Here is a 14,205-nt window from a genome sequence, read left to right on the forward strand (position 1 = left end):
TCGGCGGCAAACTTGGCCAAAAGAAACGCTTTCGCAGAAAAGACGCTTTGATGTGCGCGCGTGAGTTTTTATTGAGAAGCGGAATCGTGATACTCCCCGAGATGCTTCTCATGATACTTCTAGTAACGATTCGTGCGAAAGGGTTATAGGCATGTGAACTTTTCAAATTCATCATGGCACAAAGAAAAAAAGTGTGCGCAGCAATTTATGACTGTGCCTTTGTTACGAGTGCTTTCAATATCAGCTATCACTACCTGTGTTAAAGGTGGAGTGTTCAGTGCTTTTCTCACACAAACACGGAGACCATACGCTTCTTTGCAGCTTGTTAAGCAAATGTTATGACAGGCATGCACATAATCAGTAGTTAAATGGAATTGATGTGGAATAGAAGACAACATAAAATTTCAGGAACTAATCCAAGAGCTAACTTAGCTCTTCGTTCTCAATCTGTGATTTTGTTTTCCTTCTTCAAAACGTACACCATTTTTTGTTGCGCTGTATTTTCCTTTTCTTTTGTGCGTACATCCTGTCCTTCTTAGAATTTGAAGCATTCGTCTTTCATTCGTGTCTTTCTTCTTTGTCATTATCTATTGAATTTTGCATTATCGTTAGTTTCAAGCTTACAGTGTTTATTTATTTGCGTTTGAGTTTGAACCTACTTGTTTTGTTTAGTTTTATTTCTTCGCTCTTTTTTTTATAGTGCTTATGCAATATATAAGCAAATGTAACCCCCCCCCCTGCAATACCCCCTCACGGTGGCCTTTAGGGGTATTGTGAATAAATAAATAAACAAACAAACAAACAAACAAATAAATAAATAAAAGAATGCGACGCTACGTTGTCGCCAGTCAAGTTAGATAGATCGAGAGCCATATGAGCGTTTCAAGGTATTGCGGGATTAACCGTACACGTGGCGGTCCATAGAAACAGGCGCCCCAAGATGTGCCCACACGGGATGTTCCGAGAGTGCGGGGCCGCATCCCCATCCCACGGTACCACCTATGCCCACGGCCGACGGAGGTTATGAGAAGCACGCGATGCTTGCCGGAGTCGCCCCCGCCGCCGCCGCCGCCGCTCGAGCCGCGCGGCTGCCGCTCAAGCCGGCGCGTAGCCTTGTCCTCCCGGGAACAGCCGTGCGCGCAGCCGCCAACGCAACGCAACGCGCGTATTACCGCCCAAGCCGGGAACGGGCTTTCTCCCATTGTCGCTGCCCATGTCATTTGCCGGGCTGCGCGCGAGCTGCTGGTAGCCCCGTACGTGGGCTTACACCACACCGGAGAATGAGAGGTAGAGGAGGAAAACAATGTACGAGACAGAAGCGCAGCAAAAGGGGGATTGTGGCTGTCGGGAAGGCGGTGAAGGAGAAAAACAGTGCGCAGAAGTAATGATCGCGGTGGTGATGACTTTAGGGCCGCGAGAATGTACTGCGCGGCTAAAGATGCGTGCTAAACTTCTGCTCAATACCGCCGTCTGAAGCCTTGCTTTCAGCGTTCTAAAGCTGCGAAGATAAAAAAACGCGCCTACACTCCGTTCAGCATTGTCGTGTGGCTGAACACATTCCTAGCCTTTATGAAGACCCTGCAGGCATTTTGATGTAAAATTCTTTGAGCACGTATATTAATATTCTGTCTGCGTGCCCCTACGTCTTTTCCTTATATAGCTTCGATCGACGTGCAAACCCTAAATCCAACTTGATCGATCATTTCTTAACCAGACAGACAATCCTTGAGGTCGGGATTTGGAGTCGGGTCGTGCGTTCAGATATCGTGGTTGGTTGCTTTCTCAACTGGCCTCATTCTCGAGGTCAGCACTTGATCTTCCTTCAACTGAAACGTACGCGTGAAAGCAAAAAAAATAAAAGATGTTACTTGAAAAAAATACTGGCCCCGCGTATTAAAATTCATAAGAGCTTACTCTGCCTCAGTGAATTTCAACTAAATTAGGGACTAAGAGCCTGCCAAATATTAGACCCACAGTGACATTCGTAACCACTTCTCTGTGATTGTTATATATTCCACGACCCGGTAGGTTCACAGCTTTGTTTTGGGAATAAATATGATTGAAGTAGGATTATAGTTTCCTACCTTCCCAAGGGTCAGTTGCCGGCTATGGTTGGTTGGTTGGTTGGTTGGTTGGTTGTAGGGTTTAACGCTCCGATGCAACGCAGGCGATGAGGCGCACCGTAGTGGAGGGCTCCGGATTAATTTTGACCACCTGGGGATCTTTAACGTGCGCCAAAATCTCGTACACACGGGCGTTTTTGCTTTTCGCCTCCATCGGCTATGGTTGGGTCCACCAAGCCAATGAGACCCTCGACACCTACAGGGAGCATGCCGCCAAAGTTAATAGTTGTCAAGTATGCATGCAAGTTCTCGGGAGGGGATTTGAACACCACGTCAGCTGTGCTTCCTTCCCCAAGCCTCTTCTTCGAAGCAATCGTTGTTCATAGGCGTCAGTTATGCTGCCGTACTGTGTTTGCTTCCATGCATTAAAAGATGAAAACTATGGGACGATATGATGCAGATTTTTTTCTAGGTGCACGCCGAATTCAGTTCACTTGTGTCATTAAGCCGGCCAAAATGGACCTTGATAACTTTTTCTCACCTGCGTGCGTCCGACTCAGCATCAATTCCTGCTTTAGGAAACTTACGGCGGGGTCTTCGCGCTCTATCCCAAATCGACGCCTCATAGTGACCTTCGACACGCTCCGCGGCTCTCTTGCGCTGGGCAGGGCCGTTCGTTACTGTTGAACATGTTGTCTCTCTGAAATTAATGATTTGATTGTACTGTTACGTGGCGCAATCACGATGAGACGAACCATGATTCATGAGGTGATGATTTAATGGGCGTCAGCCATCTTGGCACGAGCACGTCTATATCACACCATGTGCTTGATCTTCTTCGAAAGAGGGAAAACATGGCGGCATGTGTAATTGTCCACTTCGTGTCTTCCTTGTGACAATAACACCTCTGCGGTACATGCTGCTTCTCGGGTGTGTAACACTCTGTTAGAATTAATAGTACGCACACAGATTTCTTGTGATCAACTCTCTTAGTGCTTTCTCACAAAAAAAAAAAAAAGCTCAGTGGTGGTGATTCTCGCTTTAAAAGCAGAGAGGCGTGGGTTTAGCTCTTGGAACTTGCGAAGTTTCAAAAGAAATTTATTTTTCAGATTTTTGTTCGGTGGCGCATGCCCGGCGACGAAGAAGATGGGCGCACGACGATGGACATACACTGCTAACGCAACACCAAGAGGAAATATCGGCTAGTATAACAAATTACTGACAGCAGCCAGAGTAAAAAAAGTTCCGCGTAAGTTTTCTATATCAGTACGGCTAATTGGAGCAATTCGGGGTCATGGAAACGAAGTTATTGATGGCATGAACATATCGCTTCCGCTGGTATTGACCATGCGTTACAGATGCGCTGTTTTCTGTCGCGTATCTGCAGCAAGCCCAGTCGTTGCCAGAAGACAACACCACCAGCCTTAGAAAACTTTTCTGATCGGCCCGCACCTCCTCTACGCTTTAGGGCCGTAGTCCTCCTTACACATGCCCCTCGTCTTTCTTATTGTTTGGTTCTTCAAACTAGGAATGTCAACTAGCTCTCCAAGCTGTCTATACTGCTCCAACATCCGGTTTCTCTTTCTAGAGCCCAATTTTACCACTGCTCTTGCATACGGTCTACTTTGTCTGCGGACCCGCCCTGGTGGCTCAGTGGCTAAGGCGTTGTACTGCTGGACCCAAGGATGCGGGTTCGATTCCCGGCCGTGGTAGCGGCGTTTCTGATGGAGGCAAAAGTGAAAGCGCCCGTGTGTTCCAGATTTCGGCGCATGTTAAAGATCGCCGGGTGGTCAAAATTAATCCGGAGCCCTCCAATACGGCGCGCCTCATCGCCTGTGAAGCGCCGGCGCGTTAAACCTCCCAATCAATCAATAAATCAATCAATCAATCAATCAATCAATCAATCAATCAATCAATCAATCAATCAATCAATCAATCAATCAATCTTTTGAGCACAGACTATCTCATAACGGCATGTCGCCGTCACAGAGCTGATGGTCAACATGGTAGACAAAAAATGTTTCTTCTGCACCACGGAGACGATTGGTCCCTCTTAGCAGGAGGCCTAAACTGCGTCGATATGTTCAAACCTAGATGGAGCAATGTGTTGCTTCGTCCTTGAAGCTATATACCCCCGGTCCCACAATATATGTCCGGTGAAACTGCATGCTTTATTTTAACTTGCGTTCACTTCTCTCTCCTACATTTTGCCTATGACTCATATTTCCATAGCTTGTTGCGCTACACTACACATTGCTTTTGTATTCTGTTTGTCTATATAGCGCGGCTTACCTTTCGTTCTTTGGCACCTTAGTATCAATGTACGAAAATACTTCTCAACGTTCAATTTTTGCCTTCTCTAGTTTATGTAAAACAAAGAGAACTTAGAGATATCAAGTTTCAAAGAGCACTTATGGAGAACAAAATTTCAGAATTAAGCATTCTCTTAAATTTCTTTATCTTAGAAATTGTTTTGAACAATAAAGCAGCAAAACTTCTCGACGGTTGGCTGGCAACTGTTACTGACGTCGCCATTTCTTTTCCCTGTTGAAACGGGAAAACCGAAGATATGTTGACCGTTGGGATGACGAGCCGACCTACCTTCTCCCATAGCAACCTCTATGCTCTCTGTGTGCTACTTGAGGGGCAACCGGGCGTATCAGGATACCGGTTCCAAACAAACATCGCAATCCTTTCACCAATTACGGCGCTGTGTACAATGAAGTAGCTCTCGAGCTACTTCAAGTAGACGCCATATGAACCACTCGAGAGTGGTTCATATTGCTGCCACACGCATGGGGCGACAAGAGCACGCATATCGGTCCAGCACCGTGAGCTTCCAAGAACTGTGTTACCCCGTATAGTACCACTTGAGTGTTCGCGGCGCTAGCCGAGCTGCAAGAATGGCTGCGCGCTCATTTTCGCCGAAGCCCCCGACGCATCGCGACGCCAACGAGGGTCATCACCACGCAGCCATCGCAACAACCTCGTTCGCTCTGGTTCAGCGGCTTCGCGCACGACATGCCTGTGGCGCGGCTCTCTCTCGATCAGCGCCAGGCGAAAGTAGCCGGATTACGCGGCCACACAGGAATGTCGTCTCCGCCGCCGTCACTGCTGCTGCTAGCGCTGGCCTCTCAGCTGTAGGCGCAAAAGCCGCCGAGAAAGGCAGGGACACTTCTAAAACCAGTCTGCTTTCGCCGATGCCACGCTCTATAGTTGGGCTCGAAGCATGCAGACCAGCTGTCCCCGCTCGGCTCGTCGCACTTGTCTCCAAGGTGAACTGGTTGATCCGCTAACCCGATATGCTTTGCGGCCAGCGACACCGTTAGCTTCCCTTCCCCCTGTCTCGTTCCTAATACGGTCTGCATCACACTACGAACCGGATGGTACTGCGGGACACAGAGCTCTTGTCGAGACGGAAATTAACGATGGGACAAGAAGGCTGCCTTGATTTTTAGCACCTACGCGCGATTAAAATATCTGCGTCCTTCCATAACGTGAGGAATGCGGCCCATGTCTCCTGCATCGAGCGCGTCTGAGTTCCTGCTCCGTACAGCGCAGTCTTCTCCTTCGCGGCACAGAATGCGGCCGCGTCAGGACTGCCTGGCTGTCCGGTTTGTACTGAAAGGCTCGTCCTGGTTACGCAAAACTGCTGAAAACTGTGTCCGACCTGTGACGCATGCGCACTTAAAAGGGGACACCGAATTTCTCAGCTGTGACATCATTTAACGCTATTTCTGGTCTTCTGCAGCGTAACACACGCAGTTTTCGCTCCAGCAGGTTGCTCCTTATGGTACAACCTTACTACGTAGCCATTAAACAGTGACAACAAAAGCTGCTGCCAACCATTTTTCAATCAACAATCGACATAAGTAGCAGCATGATATCACAACGAACGACCGTCTTCAGTGTACTGTGGCCAAGAAGGCTAAGTAAACCTGTTTTGCGGCGAACTTTTTATTTTAAGTACCGGCAGCCGCCGGATCGGTCCGCTTCGTTTGTATTCGGCGTTTGCCGCTCTCCTTGTTCCCGTTAACGTGACTAGCACTAGTTGCGCCACCCTCCTCTCCCCCGCCTTCATGTTTTATGATAGCGACTCCGCGCCTTTTGTCCACATAGAACATTTTTCGCCATATTCGCAACACCGACCTACATCTGAATATCTCTATATTCGCCACACACTGAAGTTCTGAGCACATAAGTTTATAATTGTTCATAGAGAATGTTTAGTGAACAATGAAAGGTTTGTATATTCCTTTCTTCTCAATGTCAGTGTGCTGTTATTTTAGATTGCGCGCGCGCGCGCGCGCGCGCGCGTGTGTGTGTGTGTGTGTGTCTGTGTGTCTGTGGCCTCTGGGCTCATCGATGGTTGACACTTGAAACTGTCATTGTGCAATGAATTAGAGTTTTAGAGTTACGAATGAACGCATTAAAACAGACACCAAAACATGGTCCTCTAAAGGCAGAAGAGAAAGTCTATTAAAAAATGCGCAGAAGCAACGCAACTGCAATTGGTCTTCCTTAAAGTGTGCTCTTGCTAGTAGTGGTTGCTTTCGTTGCGCAATGAATTCCGGTTTCACCTTAACTGTCTTAGCGTAGGGCACCGAACGTCTATAGGCTATGTCGGGGCACTCGGAAGTTATAGCAACAATTGTTGACCCATGGTCTTGGCAGGGTTTGAATATGTTTATAGAGCGCCACCCCTTGAGGTTAACAAGACTTTTAAAACTAGTTTGCTTAGTCCTGAAAGCTCTAAATTCACCGTGAAAGGCTCACGAACGACCTCACTGCCACTCACATCATCGTCTTCTTAACGTTAGCTTTATTGACAACACCTGTTTGGCTCAGCTTGCATATTAGCATAGCATTGCCACTTTCCAGTTTCGTAGGCCAATACATCGACCATTAGATGTCTTGGACACATTAAGAATGTATCTCGCGGAGAGCCCCTAAAGACGTAACCACCATCTCTCAAACAGTTTTAAGTGTGACGGCGAAGTACCTTATTTTCAATTTTTGGATTACCTATGATTTTTTCGCAGTTTTCCAGGGGTGTTAACCTTTCGCAGTAGTCGCGCTGCTTAGCAGTGTTTAAAAAGCTGGCGGTAATGGTGAGACATCGACGACTGCCTCCGAACAGCGTGTGTGTTTGTGCGCGTGTTTTTCAACCTGTCGACGGCTCCATCCCAACCCTGCGATTGCCATCACCCGGGGGAACATCACATTCCTTATTCCGAACTGGGTCGTTACGTCATTCACTAAATGCGCGCGACAGCTGTTTTTGCCTCGCGTTTAAATCGGTAACAGACGACAAGGCTAGTTTTTGTCTAACAAAACATGAACGAATAAGAGTCTTTCACGCAGACATTCGTTCTCCAACGTCAAGATAATTTTACTAGAACGGTGATACCGGATTGATCATGACAGCTATGAATGTTGATTCGTAAGCGTTGCGCGCACAAGAATACGTGCGCCAGTGTTTCAGTTTTAAACGCTGGCACGGTAGGAATGTGCACCCTTCCGTCATCGTTAAGTAAAGGTGCGGTAGTGTCAACAGGAATGTCTTTTCTTTTTTTCGAGAAGGGAGGCGGGAGCCCCCAGATGCCATCGCGACACAGTGGAAGAAGCTAGCCAAAACGTGTCGTTTGTTGCATGGGGCACAGCCATACCTGGTTGGCGCGCTGGACAACGCCGGAGTCGGTGCCGACGAAGGGGCCGGTGCGGAAGGTAATCCAAAGAGCGGTGGTGTTCGCGTGGAGCTTGGGGGAACTCAGGGCCGCGTCGGCAAACTGGTTGCTCCACGGGCGCTCATGACCGACTGGGCGACTCGAAGATCGGGGTCGCCGTGAGGAGCTCTCGTGACGTCACCCAGGTGGGCAGCAGAAAGGGGGAAAGGCGGCTTCTCCGTCTTGGGCCTCTTGATAGCGGAGGAGGTGTCCGGGAAAGCGCGCGCTCGCGACCACGTTGCCGCCGCTGCCCCAGCCGCACATAAAACCACGCAGGTAGTAGCGGTGGCGCTGATAGAGCCGCGACGAGATAAACCAGTCGGTGCAGTGCTTTGGTCGCACCAAGACGGAGCATTTATTATTTCGTGGCCCTTCCCCCTGAGAAAGTGACGCGTGTGCGCGGCTCGTGTGCTAGTGAAAGTTGCGCGGCAGTGGGAGCAGGGGTGCAGGCCACCTGGTTGGGGCCTCCAGTTAACGTCGTTTTGAAGGAAGCGAAAGTGCAATTTGTCCTTTGGCGCCCATCCTTGTTGAGTTTTGGATATTCCCCTAGTCCTTTGAACTGCATGTGTCACTGCGCCCAACGTAGCTGCGTGACGGGTTTATTGGGTGGCTGTGATTGGCTTTGCGGGTAGTCTACCAGGCGTTCGCTCCGCCTGTTATATCTGACAATATTGCTAGCAAGCGTCCTGTGTTCAATAGCATTGAAAAGCAAGGGGCGCAAAACGTTGCTTTGAGCTATTTCAGAGCTTTGTAGTATCAGGCGCCCGTGAACAATGCCTCCCCTCCCCCCATGTGATCCTGGTAAAGATTGTGTTTGCAGATTATCTTTGAAGGCTAGGCAGGACTAGTGCCACTAAATAGAGCAGTTCTTGCTCAAGATGCCGTGCACAGGCGTCAGGCTAGGCAGAAGTCAGCATTTGCGGAATCTTTGGAAGCCCTTCTGCCGCTAAAATGCTCTTACACGCGTTTTCTTTGAATCGCATTCGGCATGACGTCAGTCGCCCGCAGCCGCAGAGCAGGGGGGACAAGCGAAGCCTACCAGAGTTGACCGACTAAAACGCATAAACAACAAAATGGCGGCGCCCATGAACCGTCGCAGTACGTCTGGTAATACGATCTGACCAATGATTATGGCGGTGGCAGGGAACAATTGGATAAAAGAGGGCAGATACTCTGTACCCTCATGTGGTGACACTAGCCGAGAACAAGCGCCAGGCCCGCCGAGACGACGAAAAAGATTTCATACCCTCCTCTATCACCATTTGTAGTGGTTTACAACAGCTTTGCTGGACATCCACTTTCGCAAGGCGGGATGGCGATCATTTTTTAGATGCGACGCATCTCTTGCTCTGAGGCATGTCCCTCCTGCGTCGGCGTCGGCGGCGTCCGCACGCCACCTGCGCATGCGCGACTCTCCTCCGCTCTTCTCTCCGACAGCTGTGCGCAACACTCCCACTCCGTCTCATTATCATAAACAACAGCTGCGTGCGCGCGCTTAACTCGCTTCGCTCCGCTCCCGTCGCACAAGTGCGCGCATGCGCGACTCTCCTCCGCTGTCTCCTCTCCTTCAGGCGCTGTGAATATAAAGCGGGTAGCGCGCTGCGGCGGTTCAGTCAGCGCTCGCTCTCGTTCGACTTCGCGTCACTTTGCTTGACGACTGCGTGCTTGACTTGATTCTTCCGATGAAGACGTGATGTAAGCGACAGTCCCTTCAGCGAGTGGACTGACTCAATGCAATACCAGCGTCAGTCCAAACGCTCCCCCCTGATGCGTCGCATCACATCAGGGTTCCCTCGCGGGAAGATGGGCGTAATTTTTTTGTAATGTTGCTATCGAAATCGTTTATTGCAGCAACTGAAAAGAAGTCGGCCAATAGCAGCTACACGACTCTAAAGACGTCATTCGAGCGCCCGAAGAATTCCAAGACGGGAAAGGGGAAAAATCTTTTGAGCAAGTTTCAATGTTATCTGGTAGGCACATAGCCGCAATTTTTGGCGAATGTAGTGTGTGAACCCCTGCCTATTCTAAGTTCTGAATGCGTTTGTTCACTACGTTCCGAGGGCATGTAAGTTTTATTAAAGAAGTTTAGGAAAGCGTTGCAGAGTCTCTTAAATGCTTCCACATTCAAAACTCACAAGGAAGGCTTAACGGTTCTAGCAGTTTTGTTTCATTTTGTTCTCGTGGGCCGTTTCTTGTAGTTTCCGGATCGGCTACTCTGATTGTTTGTCCTGCACCCACGTGCACCTTGAGTACACACTATATTCTCCAATACAAAACATACAACGTGGCCATATTTTTGTCGCGGCGAGCGGTAAGTTTAAATGGCCAAAGTTTCACTAGCGGGACAATTGCCATGCTGTGGCGCCTCTGGTAGAACAGAGATATGGAGGATCTGGCTACCGGCTGCCGACTATATGATCCAGACTGGCTTTATTCTCTCATTCATCGCATGGTTCAAAGGAACTATAAGTTGGGCCAGCTGGTGAATATTCGTCAGTAATGATCAGCGCAAAAAAAAAAAAAAAAAAACGAGACTCAAAAGGTGGAAAAACAGACAGGACAGCCCTTCACTCACAACTAATTTATTTCGGAAGAAAACACTGCTGATATTCATATTTCAGTCGCCCACGAGGAGCTAAATGATAACACAAACAAAGCCAACACAATCACTGGCAAGCCAAGCGTAATTGATTTATCAACATGACTACGCAAGTTTTCATTTAAATATGTGAATTCCCTCTGTGCATACCGTCTATAGCATTGCACGACGGAGAATTTGCATATTTAAATGACACCCTTGTGTAGCCATGTCGGGAAACAAGTTACACAATTACGCGCACCTTCCAGTGATTGATTGATTGATTGATTGATTGATTGATTGATTGATTGATTGACTAATTGATTGATTGGGAAGTTTAACGCGCCGACGCTTCACAGGCGATGAGGCGCGCCGTAGTAGAGGGCTCTGGATTAATTTTGACCACCTGGAGACCTTAAAGGAGCCATGAAGACAAAATACAAGTTGGGTTTATCAGAAAGACTGCGTAGTCCCGATAACAATGATACCAATATCATTGCGATCTTCCAACAAATAACGGAGATATTAAAGAAAACGTGTGAAGCAGTCGCGACCCCCTAGCCAATTTCCCGCAACTTTTCTATGACGTCACGGAACCTTGTTTGTGCGATTGGCGGACGCCTAATTGACCTGTCGCGACGACACATGACTGGACGTCTGTAATGGGTCCTCTAGTTCCACTTGACCGCACACTTGAATGCTAACGTGCAGTTAACGCACTGAAAATTGTGTTTTATTGTTGGCCCGTATGACGTCATTCTTGCTCATAAAACGTCACTGTGGCGCCAAATTTGAAAGTTTTTAAATACTTCTTGCACTAAGAATTCGAGGAGTGCTGGGCACTCTGTCGAGGAGTAAAAACTTTTGTCCCATATTTCACTCCCTTTGGAAGCATTGGGCGACTCTTCCGAGGAGTAGCGCGTGGCGGCCGAACGAGAGGCGAAACACTCCCCGTGGGATTTACTTGCTGCTTTCGAAGCGGAGTACTTGAACCCTGTGTGGGAATTGCAATGCCATCTCCAAGGCAGCGTTCCGTCACTCCCTTTAGGCGTAAATAAGCTCTATTGGCGGCGTTCCCGGATACTGCAGACGGGTACTACTACTCTCTCTCTTGGAAAGCATCTCGTTACGCCTCAAGAGCGTTCTGCTATTCCGCGCGAGGCAGCGTGCTTTCGCTCCGCCTGCTACTAGACCCCCCCCCCCCCCCTCCCCACGATGGTACTATAGGCAGTTACAAGCAAACAAAACAGGACAGGTTATTTTGAAACATGGAAAAGAAGAAAAAACAAGCTCAGACTTTATTTTTCAAAATACCACAACAATCGATTCATTCTGCAATTTAACACAAAATGCAATTTATTGGGAATTAAAATATCGCGGCATAAAAACGGTTCCTACTCCACATGCACACAGGAGACGTAGCGCCTATTTAGGATACACCCAAGAAAAATATACAAATAAAAATGCAGCAAAGCAATTGAAAACACTGAAATACAAACATTAAATTATGACGATAAAAATGACATTAACATCCACAAATAAAAAGGTATTGGCATTAGCACGAAAAGCGTCAGTAGAAATAAAGCAGTGGGAGAATAGTTAACATTATTAACATAAAACAAAATGGCCTTAGTACATCAGTGAGTGCTTCACATGGACTGGAAAAGCCAGCTCTTATTTAGCACACATAAAAAATATTTACAAATAAATTTTGCGAAAGAAAAATCTGCGACTTAAACAATTCAGCGTGGATTGCTATTAACGCATTACAAGGTGCAATCAACACAAAGATACAAAGCCATTGACACGGCAACTTTGCAACAGATGTATTTTGGTGGTACAATAGGAAACCGCAGGAAACATTCCCACTGGGTTTTTTAGGCGGGTGGTTCTCAAATGAGGATGCGCTAGTAAGATTTAAAAAGGCATAACTTGGTATTAAAAACAAACACGTTCGAGCTGACTGCTTCATAATGTTGGTGGCGGCCTTCAGAACAGTACCGACCAGGACACCGTGCTTGAGCCAAAGTAACGTCTACAGAAGCAAGAAGGTGCGCTTCGCCTTTGAAGCGTATTACACAATGAACGGCCAAAACACAGACAGCAGCAATGGAAACCCATCCACGATGTCCAAGGGTGTGAGGAGAAGTGTCTTGAATGCGACGGCCACTGCTGCTGACGCCTCGGGGATCTCTCCCTCTCTCTCTCTCTCTCAAAAAAAAAAAAAATCTTCGGGCAAGTAGCATCTTCCCGTGGTTCCTACATAGACAGAAAGAGGGGGACAGCAAAGATAAGTTCTACAATGAAAAAAATATTAACGAGCTTGACAACGTTAAATGAAGTTTATTGGGTGACAGATTAGTTTTTGCGCCGAGAGCACGCACTGAACCCGTATTGGAATGCCATACAGCTTGGCGCAGTAACCAGTCTAGATGCGGATGTGGTGACCTTGGATGCCACAACGCTCATTGTACCACTTGGCCAATTTCATGTCAGACAGCGTGCCCTACAGCTGTCTGCCTACGCACTGCGCCCCAAACCCATTAGTGCTTACGTGTCCGTAGCTTCAACTGTTTACCCCGCTATCGTTCCCGATATAAAAACATTGCACAAAATTTAAGGAAACATAAATCTTTTTGTAAGGTTATAATCCCTGAATAATTTGCATTGGATTTTGTCCTCAGCCGACTGCAACGTGGGGCCAATTATACGTTCACAAGACTAGCGTGGAAAAGTTGCTTTGGGTCATATAGCTACTGCTTTCTTCATTCTCGAGTACGCTTCTTTGCATGCACGCTGCAGATCGCAACATTTGATGAGAACCAATAGGCTCGTTATTGAACGATCAGAACGCTCGAACGCTCGAGCGACGGCGACAACCGACGCGAAAAAAGTAATGTAATGGGTACAACAAACAGTGCGGGCGACAGCGACAAACGAAAAAAAGTAATGCATTGCTGCCAATGCCCTTCGTCGTCGTTGCTGCCGCTCGCTTGTGGCCTGCTTCTGTCCGGGAATAAACCCGCGACGGCGACGGCCCGTCGCCTGCCGCTGCCGCCGCCGTCAGCGGCCTGTGTAAAAAATTTTCGCTTGTCTGTGTCGCACACAATACCTGTTTGCCGTACACACTGAGTGAGGTTTCTCGCGTCGCTCATCGCCTTAGACGCATGTAATTACCCCTTAACAGTGCGGTGAGTACGCCCCGATACCATTTCCGTCCATCCTGCCCTCAAGCAAAACGTAAAAAAACTTGTCTGAACAGCATTTCAGTCTGCTGCTGTACGCGCGGCGGTCACTAAAATTATTGTAATTTAGTGACTACCACGCGCTAGACGCGCTCCTATCACTCAGCCTATTGTACGCAATTCTTTGGAGCCGCGCAGGTAGCCACTGCTACTGCACGGCCGCCACTCTAACCCTAGCCGCCGAGCTAAGAGTACATACAGCGTAGCGCTGCGACTACTCGCGCGACCATGCTTCCTACCTGCGAAAACATTCCGCAAGGATACCAACACTTCACGAATCAAAGGGATTGAAACGGTGCAAGAATCGACGCTGCTTGCACACGGGTACAAAAGCCGCCCTTCAAAACTAAGCAACGATCAAAATCAGTCACGAAAACGTTAGGACTAACCGCTTCTGCGGACCGAAGTACCGAGAGTAACTCTGCTTCGTTAAATACACAAGGCAAGAATACGAGGTTAACTAATGGCTTACCTCTACTTCCCGCCAGCGTCTCTTCGTCCAGCAGATAAATTCAAGGTCGTCATAGCTGCCAAAGATCCCAAGCTCAAGGCGCGAAGCCTGCGACGGCCGCGGATACAGTCCGGCCATTGCG

General features: G+C 48.2%; 1 protein-coding gene across 1 annotated transcript in view; it reads right to left on the bottom strand.

Annotated features, from left to right (window-relative positions):
• Positions 1-8,064, bottom strand: part of Kkv (hyaluronan synthase-like protein kkv) — a 101,512-nt gene extending 93,448 nt beyond the window's left edge. Inside the window, exon 1 of the mRNA XM_077700592.1 lies at positions 7,733-8,064. The gene's annotated coding sequence lies outside the window, so the exon portion shown is untranslated. The remainder of the gene's footprint in view (positions 1-7,732) is intronic.
• Positions 8,065-14,205: the final 6,141 nt, after the last annotated feature.

This window comes from Haemaphysalis longicornis, unplaced genomic scaffold (genome assembly GCF_048455015.1).
Source record: "Haemaphysalis longicornis isolate Haplotype H1 unplaced genomic scaffold, Haemaphysalis longicornis Haplotype H1 scaffold_2, whole genome shotgun sequence".
Classification (NCBI taxonomy): Eukaryota; Metazoa; Arthropoda; class Arachnida; order Ixodida; family Ixodidae; genus Haemaphysalis; species Haemaphysalis longicornis.